The 12,271-nt window shown below is 36.4% G+C and overlaps 1 protein-coding gene across 9 annotated transcripts in view; it reads left to right on the forward strand.

Moving 5' to 3' along the window:
* The window catches only part of TENM3 (teneurin transmembrane protein 3), a 1,301,596-nt gene that overhangs the window by 449,794 nt on the left and 839,531 nt on the right, over positions 1-12,271 (forward strand). The gene's annotated exons all lie outside the window — the stretch shown is intronic.

Below are 12,271 nucleotides of genomic sequence, written 5' to 3' on the forward strand. Positions count from 1 at the left end.
TATATATATATATATATGAAAAATAAGACTTCTCTTTTAGAAAGGACTTCAGTGATAGCTTAACAGTTTGGTCACCTAGTCCCACAGTTTGTTCCAAATTGGTCTGATAGGTTAGTAAAAGTTGAAAATGGGACATGTAGCTTGGAGTCATGAGCACGAAGGTAATTACTTAAAATATCAGATTGCAGAGCCTCTCAAAAGGTGTGATTAAGAGAAACATGGTGTAGAATGATTTCACAACAACCACCAAAGTGAAATGAACAGTGACCCACCTTGCACATTGTTAATCAGCAACTTTTCAACTATGATATTAGGTCTTTTTAAAAAAAAAAAAAAAATATATATATATATATATATATATATATATATATATATATCCATATTCCTAGAGATTTCGTCCCTGTTTGAAGTTATGGCTTGATTTTGTTTCCTTTGTACACGTAAGCAATTGTACTTATTGAATATTTTTGTTTCATAACTGCTCTAGTTCACCCAACATTTCAAATAATGGGTAAAAAGGCTGTTTCTGTAACAAGATTGTGGGGCTCTCCAAGGGTAGCACGGAGGAAACCGACACACAATTTTGTACTAAGTGCCTGTGTGTGTGTGTGTGTGTGTGTGTTTCTTTGCGTTGAGTTGAGTTGAAGAGACGTTCATTAATCCATCCAAATTCTCCATGTTAGTCATGTTCTACAAACGTAATGAGCATACCCATAATATTAGATTCCATGCCACTGATCAAACTACATTGTTATTTTTTACAACCCACCTCATTTCACATAGAATTTGAGACAATATCCAATTTTTTAGAAACCTATAGTGAAATAAACTATAAATATAGAAGATTAGTACCAGGGACAAGGAGAATATAAATATGCCAATCATAAGAGGAGTCTTGTTGCTGAGCATCCTATGTCGTTTGAGCTTTCTGGTAGCCAGAGGAAATAAACGGAAGCATGTGCAGTTATAAGGTTCTCATTAATGGATGGGAGGAAGCCTACTGGCCCCTCAGGGGAAATAACACATTTTGATAAACACAGTAAAGAGTTGTGTTCTGCAGACAAAATCCTGTGGAACTGTTCTCATTATTTACACTTAATTTTAGATGAATTATTTCTTTATGGCATACTGAGAGTTTTATTTACCAATTGGACATCACACAGAACCTTGCTTCCCAGATAACCAAGTAATCATTTGGCTAGCCTAATTAGTTCGAGATCTCTTGTCTTGAAAATGGGAATAACAAGATTAACTGACCATAATTTGTAAGAATTCCACCTTTCTTTTTTAAAAAAAGTAATTTTTTATTGTGGTAAAACATACGCAGTATAAAACTTACCATTTTGACTATTTTAAGAATACAATACAGTGACATTAAGTATATTCACACTGTTTTAACCATCACCACTATTTCCAGAACTTTTTTTTTTACTGTTCCAAACAGAAACTCTGTACCCATTAAAATATAATTTCATTCCCTCTCTTTCCAGCCTATAGTAAACCTTTATTCAGCTTTCTGCCTGTATACATTACCCTATTCTGTATACCTCAAATAAGTGGAATCATGTAATATTTTGCTTTTGTGTCTGGCTTATTTCACTTAGCATAATTTTTCCAATATTCATCCATGTTGTAGTATATATCAGAGTTTTGTTTCTTTATATGGCTGAATAATATTCCATTGTATTCTTTCCTTTTAAAAATATAAGTTTACCATTTCCGTCTAAAGGTTTTTGTCTGTCTTTTGAGTTGTCAAAATGCTAGCAAAAGATTCTAAAATGGCATCTGCCAACCTCTTGAGTACCCAAATTACACATCATTTATTCAATTATTTTTGTTTGCCCCAAGATTTTACTTTGATATCATTCCCTTATCTATTATAATTTGACTTTAAAAGAAAACACTATTTCTCTACCCATAACATTTCTGACAGCAAATGTGTGGGTTTTCCACACCAAACAACTCTCTAATTCTCTGTGGACACCACCTGGGTGTCCTACAATTGAATTCGGTTCTGACGCTAACTACCTAGAGTAGATGCAGTCCCCACTATTAAGGGTTTGGTCCCACAAGACTGTCCCCCAGTTTCACATGCCAGTTGCAATTGGTGGGTCCCCAGGTTACCCACGCTCTGTCCAACTTGCTACAAATCATGACCCTTTCCTTAGATTTGATAATTTGCTCAGACAGCTCACAGAACTCAGGGAAATACTTTAGTTACTATTACTGGTTTATCATAAAGGATATTATAAAGGATACAAATGAACAGCCAGATGAAGAGGTAAATGGGGTGAGACCCAGAAGGGTCCCTAGTGCAGGAGTTTTTGTCCTTGTAGGGTTTAGAATGCACCACCCTCCCAGTATATGAATGCATTCACCAACCTGGAAACTCTCTGAACCTATTAGGGCTTTTATGGAGGTTCCATTATGTAGGCACGCCTGATTAAATCATTGGCAGTTGGTGATGAACTAAATCCCAGTCCCTCCCCTTTCCCCAGAGGTCAGGAGATGGGGCTAAAAGTGCCACTCCCCTAATCATATGGTTTGTTCCTCTGACAACCAGCCCCCATCCTAAAACTACCTACCTGAGGCTTTCAGCAACCAGTCATCTCATTACCATCAACTGAGATATGGTTCAAATGGGCTTATTATAGATCACAAAAGATGCTCCTCTCACCCCTATCACTCAACAAATTACAAGACTTTTAGGTGCTCTGTGCCAAGAACCAGGGACAAAGATCAAATATCTGTTTCTTATATCACAGTATCACAGACTTAGAATTTGCTTTGTAATCAAGTCTTCCTATGGCTTCTATAGACAAAACTTAAAATCCTATTTGTGTTTGTTTATTTATTTTTCAAAAATTGCAAACTTTCTAGATCTTGGTATCTAATGTGTTTCATGTGACATCTTCCTCAGAACTCCTATTTCATCAATACAATTACCAAATATTTTAACGTTGCCCTTTGTATAATTTATAATCGCAAGTTTGTCTTTTGTTTCCTCTTGATCTGAACAGCTACTTGCTTCCTGAGAATGTCCATGAGCTCTGGACATTGGAAGCTTCTGTCTCATTTGTACAGTCTAGAAAGAAACTCTACAAAGCACTCAGAGCGTGGAGGTGCACAATTTTTAAACCAGTGATTAGGATTCAAGCAAAATGATGATTATTTGGTCATGAAAAAAATCAGTCCTGTGTGCCTCCATTTTATTTGATTCAAGTAAAAACACTGCACAGAGACCAAACTTGTATCAAATAACAATGTTTTAATCAACTTGAAACTGAAAATGCACATTGAATGCTAATTTAAAAATTCAGTACTTCAAAAACTACAAGTTATAAAATATTTTTTATTGGGCACACTCATTTTATGACATGCTAACACAATAATAGGATATATATTTTCACTAAACCCTTCTTAGAAATAAAATATTTAAAGAACTTAATGAAAGTAAGCTTGTTATTTTTCTAAATAAGGATTTGAAACTATAGTCCTTTATATGTGTTCCTTTATATGAACACTTGAATAGCTAGAGCAACCTGTTAGAGAAATTTCTTACAGCATTTTGCTCCTACAACTTTTGTTTCATTATGTTTTGCTAATAATGTTGGAAGTAGCTAGAAATTGAAATAAATACAATTGTATTCTAATTTGGAAGCAAACTTTTAAATGAAATGTTAGTCTGGTACATATAAATGCACTAATTAAATGCATTTAAGTCATTTAAATTCTTGGATTATTTTTTAATTCTTGGATGTTTTTTTGTTTTACATTCTTTAATTTACAATGATAATAACATCCATGTAATCTGTATATCTAATATATATGACACAAATCAAGTACCTTATGGGCATGCACTTAACATGAATATTCAGCTCTCTATTACCATTATTAAGGAAAATATCTTGGATTTTTTTCCTGTTTTTTCTAATTTTCTATTTTTTTTCCTAATTTCATATGCCTTCATTTCATATTCCAATTAAAACTTCAAAGTAAAAAAAAAATGGTTTAAAAAATCTTACATTGTTACCAGATTAAGTTTGCTGTTACACTTCACTAATAAACTTTTGGTTAATGATCAGTTTTAATTCAGTTTAATTCAATTTTAATTCAGTGATATTTCTAAATTGGGTAATTAATATCTGACATTATTCTTAGTGCCTGACACCTGCTTGAATGTCCTTTACTATGAGGAAAGTTTTCCATTGAGCCAATGTAAATAAAATCTGGAAGTTAGAGAAAATAGCTACCTTGAAGAAATTTGGCACTCAAGAACCCAGCAAATACTTTTAATACTTTCCTGTTTTATTTCATGAGTTCTTATACAGTACACTTTAAAAGTTTTTCTTCTTGCTTGCTTTATTTACTTTAAGTGCCAGTCTGATAGACTCCATTTCAGTGGACACTGTGAAAATAGACTATCTGTTCTGGACTCCAGACTTGAAGCTTCAGTTCAGGTAGGATCTACCCAATTTAAATAGCTATCATTATGTGTATCTAAATGACTTTTTTTTAATAAAGGACATTTTTCATCTAGAAAAATAACTTAGAATATAGAAGATGGATTAATAACTAAATGTAGTTTCGCCATAACCATAATGGTATACTCAATGAAATACATTATGTTTCTAATGAATATTTCTAATTTCTCTTCATAAGGAAATTTATGATACCCTTTCATCTAAATGGCTACAGGTCTATCCTAGTTCTCTAAAGGTCCTCTGTTTTCATTTTACTTGTCTTCATCGTCCTTCTGGTTCCTTTCTATCCAATCTGCCCTGGAGTGGACACGTCCTTGAATCATGCCTTCAATCATGCCTGCAACTGCTTGAAGTATTTCTAAGGACATTTGCTTTCCTTCGCTATAATTCACTAAAAAAAAATACCACGTCTGCTCTGCACACTCTCTGATCAGCTTCTCAGACTCCACCGTGCCCCTGATGAGTTTATACCCCTTGGCGTTTTGAAGATAAGATACAGCTTCAAAATTGGGAACCACATAGAATAGGCTCCTATATGGCACAAAGATCTTGAATTACAATCACTCCTTCTCTTTTAAACTATCCAGGATCCTCCGCTGATTAAAGGACCTCAGATATTTGACTCTTAGTTATTTCATGCTTATGATATACACACTGTATAGCACATGTGAGACAAAGACAAGCTACCAAAATTACACAACAATTTTAAACAGTTTCCCAAATAAAGTGCACCTGTAGTTTGTCATTTCCCAGCCATGCTGTCTGAGAAAGCTCAGGTAAAAAGGACAAATTCCGATGAAAGCAAATTCACCATCTCTACATAGTATGCTTTCGGGGCATTTGCTGGTGCACAATCCATGCAATTTTTCATGGTGGCAGTGATGGCAGGGAATAGGTGTGAACAATTCACTGAATTGGAAAAAATGAGAAATTTATCCTAAAATTAATGCGACTTCTCTCGACTATGCTTTTGAACAACAGAGATATATAAGGCTATAATCTTTGGAACTGTGCTTCCCATCGTAGTATTTTCTGGTTGCATTTTGGAAGAGGGCTGAAATCCGTAACTTCCTTTACTGCTAGTGGAATCCGTGTATATAAATGTTAAAATTCTACCCCAGTATAAAAGTAATTTGCTTTTGTTTTTCTTCTTCATTATTTTAATTAATTGGGATTTTTTCCGTGTAAACCAAAAATCTGAACTCCACTAGCTCTTAATGAATGATACAGGAAAATATAATTTCTCCGTGAATGTTAGGTTGATTGGAAAATGTCATCCTCTGACCTACTCAGCCTTGCTAATCAAGAGAAGTCTTCGGAGGAACTCATAGTTAGATGAAACAGGCTACGATCCATCCGCTACCCCCTTTATTTGTTTAAATTACAGTTTTTGTCAGATATCAGGTTCAGTGTATCCGAGGAAAGCCACGCCAACATGGTTGAGAGGGTATATTCCATGTCTCAGGTAATTGGATAGTGCGCTGAGTTTCACCTTAAGCTGTTTTGAATTAATGCAAGACAGCCGCTGGCTTTAGGTGGTTTAATTATCAGAATTGTCACATTTTAGTTATCAGCCCAAAGGGTGCATGCTGGGGTTGATTGTGAACATGCGGTCCTACCTGATACAGGTTACCTGATGGCCAGATATGGGTCACTTCAGGAACAGACTGAATTTAAAGGAGCACTCTTCTGATTTCGAAATATTTACGGATAGGAATCAGATTTTCAAAGAAAAAGAAAGACTCCTTAAATACAAAGCTGTTCGGTGGGAAGAAGGAAAAGAAATCAGTTGTAATCTCAGTCTCTTATATACAGGATTTATGTTGGAATTAAGAGGTATCTAAATGTGAATATTCATTGTGTTCTTTTTTTAAAATTTTGCATTTAAGATGATTAAACTCAAGCCATTTATTCTAACGTGTTAGACTAAACCCTGTCCCGTCCTATTATTAGAATAAAATCAATTCTTATCAGAAGTCTCTGTTATAACCAAGGAGAATATAGTCCTGCCTTTATTCTTAGTTAAGGGAACCTGAGCCATTTATCTGAAAAATCTTCAGCGTCTGAAGAGTTGGTACAGTTTTCAGTCCTACGTGTTTAACTGCACTTGTACTGAAATTCTGTAGTGGGAATGCTCGATTGTAGAGCATAGTATCCCAATGACCATCACGATACTCTAAATTCTATTGTTTTCCTGGATGCTATTGCTTTCCTGAAGCATCAGTAAAAATAATGGAACTAATTCTTCTGAATCACTGCACTCTTATCCCAGTTCGGTTCTAATAGTATTGACTACAATCTAAGCATTTTTGCTTCACTCAACACAGCTCTTAAAGGGCTTTCCCTTTTGAAGGCACACTCTCTGTGGGTGGTCAATACCCTTATGAAATTGTCAGACTTGAAAGTAAGATGGATTGTTACTGGAACATTAAGTAGGACAGAGAGCAGATGAAATTTAAATACAAAGTTGCAGCTGTTCATAAGCTCAAAAACTTAAATTAGTTCAGCTAAAGTGCTAAATTCCAGTAAGAAACAGAAATGAGTTGGTTACTCACTCTCCAATAGGAGGAAAATGCATCTCAAATATAAATTGAAACCTTGCCATTTTAAGAAACTAACATTTGTGCTAAGTGATCCCTCCCGAATCAGCTCTTCTAATCTCATTTTTTTTTTTTTTTTTACAACCCCTGTAGAATAAGGAACCTTACATCCAGATGGCCTTTCCTTATATTCTTCTCTCTCCACCTCTGCAGTTCTGCCCAGGTCACTCCTCTCCTTCTTAGCCACTTTCTCCTAGCCTTCCCTTAGTTCTGCTTTCTTATTTTCTCTTTATTTCCTTTCATGCGTCTCTTCCTACTAGATCTCTTTTATAAAATTCCCAAAGATTCCATTTCTGCTCTCTACTTTTCTTTGGTCCTTATCCAGTTTCTTAGATTGCATATCCACTCTTGCCTTCTCAATGACAGCCTCGACAGACACTCATTATTAAACTTACTGTTTCTGCTCAAACCTTTATTCTTTTTTAAAAATGTTTATTTATTTTGAGAAAGAGAGCACAAGTAGGGGATGGGCAGAGAGAAAGAGAGGGACAGAGACAGAATCCCAAGCAGGTTCCCCACTGCCAGCACAGGGCCCCACCTGGGGCTACATCTCAGGAACCCATGCGATCATGACCTGAGTGGAAATCAAGAGTCAGACGCTTAGCCCACTGAGCCACCCAGGCGCCCCTCCAACCTTTATTCTTAATTTATTTCCAGTTGTTCACAGGACATGTGCAACCAGGTGGCCATGCTTGTGAAGTGGAGCTCGAGGAGATGGGATCATCAAGAAAGCAACCCTAAGCTGGCTTGATGTGCCTTAGTCACAGCTTCCACATGACCTGGTTCCCTGAGCTGCATGATTTGCAATCCCCTGTATTGTATCCCCTCACCCCACACCCTCGGAGCCACCTCGAGTACAGCCTCCATAAAGTTCTGAGTTTGCTTCCTTCTTCCCACTTTTCTTATTTGGATGATCATCACTTCATTTCTCCTTCTCATGGGTTGACTACCCACGTTCTGTGTGTTACCACTTTATTTCTTGCTGGCTCTCCAGGTTAGGACTAGAGTCTGTTAGCGCACAGAACAAATGGAGAAGATCCAGCGTTAGGAGTCTGTCTGAACTGACCCCATTTTGTTTTTCAGTCTTCCCATGTTCAGCCTAGAACTGCTTGCCTCTGTTCGACGCTCGTCGCCAGCCTTGCTGTGCGACATGCTCCCGTTAACCTTCGCTTCTGTACTTCTCTTCCCTCTCCCTGCTACTAACAGTCCTGCACATCTTTAACACTTGCACCATTTGCCTTCTCCACGAAGTTTGCCTGAACCAACACCAGCCCTTGGTGATTTATTTTTTCATTTTCTGAATTGCCTCAGAATGACACATATAGGCTGAGACTCTCTATAAATTTTATAAATTGCTTCCAAATTGTTTTCTAAGTCATCATGAATATATGAATTTCCTCTCAAACAAGATTTAACATTCCTAAAGAGGAGAAACTGTGAATTGTACCATTTTAAAAGTGTGAATTCTACCACTGAATTTAAAAATAACTATTCCTGGTTTCTGGGTTGTTTCCCCAATTCAGTTATTTCTAATCCCTGTGTGAGTATCAGAGGAACTAGGTCTTTAATGGCATAATCAGATCCCATGTCAAATAAATGACATTAAGTGTGTTATTAATATAATTCCGTATTCCCAGAGATGTTCTGGAAGGTTTATATGTACCCTCATTTATTATAAATACATTAAAGCACGCTTAAATTAAAAAGACTGAATAAAAATGAATTTCAAATGACAAAAAAAAAAAGATGTTCTGTAAATGTAAGAATTAACGTCTACATTCTCCTGTAACTCTAAGCAAATATATAGAAATGTGGTCCTCATTAAATTACACCCTGAACTCATTTCGTGTTTTTCTGCCCGTAAAAATTGCATACCTGTTAAGCAGACCTGACCATTATCCCACAGTAATGTAACTAATGAATTATAGACATCCAGGATGTATTTGGAAAAATGTGAGGGCAGAACTTAGTTACCTACCTCTCCATTCCTCTTCAGACTCATCAGGATTTTGTGAGTTCCAAATTAGGTGTTAATGAATGCAAAGATTTTTGCCTTTGCAATTTTGTTTATATAAAATTCATTGACATTTGTATTTGTGATTTTTTGAAACTAGTAATGTCAAATGAAGTATTCTTGAGAACAAGAAAGGAAAATGCTTTCATTACTATTTGGGCCTGTTTCTACATTTGATTTGTATTAGGCTTGATAAATGCTCACTCAGACTAAGAAAACACATCTATAGGTTAAAATATTTCAGCAGCACAAGATGGTCTAACCCCCCTGATGTTTCACTAAAACTTTTGAAATAATTTATAAGTTTCCCACCCATTCTTAAAATATGCATTGTAGAGTACTGTATATGGAGCAAAGCATTTCTATTGCTCATAAACATACGAATGAACAAGCATCAGACATAACATGTTATGTTTTATATGTAGGAGAAAAAAATCAGGGTCATTAATCCTCTGCATATCTTGCAGAAGTTAAAAAAAAAAAATGTGTTCTAGCAGATCAGAAAGATGATGCTTAAACCGGAAAACCTGCAAAGAAAATACCACTGACCATGAATTTCTAATGTTTTTGGCTAATGAGCTGATCTTAATTAATTGTATATGAGGCAATGGCATTATTCCCAAAGTTCCTGATAACAGTACCATCAGCCTTTAAGCCCGTATATAGACTGGTCATCATACTGAAAAGTATTACTTTATAGCCTAAATATATGAGGGCTGAGGAGACAGACACATGCCTTAGGAACAGTTCTAATTCTGTCAAATGTCCACGCTGTGAGACTCACCTGTCATACTCAGACTGCACACAGGGATATTCTCATTTGTAGGCCTGGCATGACTGGCTTCACCAAATAGTTATCCATTATTTTCTGGCAGCCGATAAACCCATCAAATGTAACCAATAAATAAGAACTCATTTGAAGAGTGACGTTATCTTACTACTGTCAGGGAATATGAGCAAAATAGCCATCGGTCTATCGTATTTACAAAGAGAAGGGGTGTTTGGGAGTAGAACTTACTTTTTAAGGTTAGAATCCTTAATCCAAAGCTGCAGAAGAAGATTTGATGTTTTGTAAATAGTTGCTTTTATCAGATATCTGGCTAGGGGCTTTGCCAAGTCAACTGTCGCCAAGTCAATGACAATAATACACACACACACACACACACACACACACACACGCATGCACACAAAACAGCAACAAAAAAGGACATGAGAACTCTCCCCAGTTTCAGATACAATATGTCAGAATACACAGATGCCACAGAATAGGCTTCAGAACATCATTTGCATCCAATTATGAGTGTTTCCACTTGTTCCACATGCATATTTATGTACACGGTGTACAAACAGGAGCTGATGTTCATAAACATGAAAAAGATTAGAAAATTCATTAATTAGGGTCATTTGTACAATTCCATTGTCAACTTTAATCACTCGTTTCAATTGATGTCTCCTTTAGAAAGTCAGTCTGCAAGGGGTTATGTATTCATTCAACAAGAATATTACATGGGGCGATCTTCTGCCTGACCTAAAATGTAATTTCTAATAAGCAGGAGGTTAGGTTTAACACATTAACATAAACTGTTAAATGAATAAATACTTATTAACTCGGTTAGATTTCCTTTCCTGTCAGTAGAAATAATGTGGTTGCATTTTACAAATACATATCAATCGGCTACTCTGTGTCTTTTAGTGAGACCCTAAACAAAATTAGCATTTTTACGCATTTCAAAAGGGCTTACATCATTCTATAAGCAAAATAGTAAATTTCCTGACGAATCACACTATACACACGATCCCAAATAATTTACTGTTAGCTATTGCATTGTTAAATATTGACTCGGCATACACAGGCACGTAACAAAGTGCAAACACCTTAATTTACTGCACACTCCCTTTCCCAAGCACCCAATACTTTGTTTCTATATGTGCAATATTCTCTGACTGTATTCTTTGTACACATCTTCTCTTTCTCTCTCTCTTTCCATACCCACCTCAAACTTTCATTTATTTTATTTAGTCACGTCCCCATTAGTGAAAGTCTGTTACATACCCTTGCTTCTTCGGCTTCTTTAAAGAAAGGTCGTTGTACTTCTAGACTTACTTTTTGACTTTCTACCCACAAATCTTTTCCTACTATTATTCCTATTGTGTTTAAAATGGAAGCACTACTTTCAGCATATACTTTTCCATAGATAGGCTTCCCTTCCCCTCCACTTACAGCCAAGTTCTGGATCAAGGGAATGTTGAGCATTGGAAGAGAGCAAACTTTGAACTTGGAGATGGAGTGAGTGATTTGTTAGGAGGTGAATACAGAAATGGTCTTTTTTTTTTTTTTCACTCAATCTAAAATTTAGAGAATTAGTTCAAGACTTTTTTTTTTCCATTTTTATGAAAATGACCTAAGGCAAGTCACTTAATCCCTCTAGACTTCCATTTCATTGCCTATAAAATGAAAGTGTTGAATAAGCTCATCATGATCCCTTTTAAAATTAAAATTCGTGTTTCTGCGATATCATGCAAAGAAGTTTTAAAAGAACTGAAAAGTTTTACTGAAGTAGAGAATAACGTTCTCAAAAATGCCCTGATATTTCTGACAATTAAAATTTAGCTTCTGTTCTTTATATTGGAAAGCGGCAGCTCCAACTTTTTCCCAGATGTCTCTCAAAGCCAGATGGGAAAATTTAAGTGTGAACATTCTGGAGCCGTGGAACACGCTGAGTACACACACAGGAAGAGCGAAGATTCTTCCCAAGGGGCAAAGATGCCGGGACTGTCTCCTTAAAAGTGGGCAAGTTTATTGGATGGTGGGATGGATTGTATGTAAGTGAAGGAACAGGGCTTATGGTTTCCAGCCCCTTTTTCTTTGTCACCACAGCACTCGGGTCAGGTTTTCTGAAGGAGTGCTGTCTTTAAACAGACCCCAGCTCACCAGACCCTTTGCTCACCGCAGCATGGATGTTCAGTCTTCACGCAGCTCTGTGTTGTTTCATCCCGCCTGGTGGTTATCATTTGTGGAGTCACAAGCCTGTTGCAGGATGAGTTCCAAGTGGTAAACACCAATCTAAGAAAACCCAAGGTAGCTCTCCACACCGGGGAAGCAGTCCTCTTGAAAGTCCTCTCTCCAAAATGCAAATTCCTGTTTCCTGCCTGGGGCAGCTTTATTATTCCTC

The sequence above is a fragment of the Herpailurus yagouaroundi genome, unplaced genomic scaffold (genome assembly GCF_014898765.1).
Source record: "Herpailurus yagouaroundi ecotype Mexico unplaced genomic scaffold, PumYag 181, whole genome shotgun sequence".
Taxonomy (NCBI): Eukaryota; Metazoa; Chordata; class Mammalia; order Carnivora; family Felidae; genus Herpailurus; species Herpailurus yagouaroundi.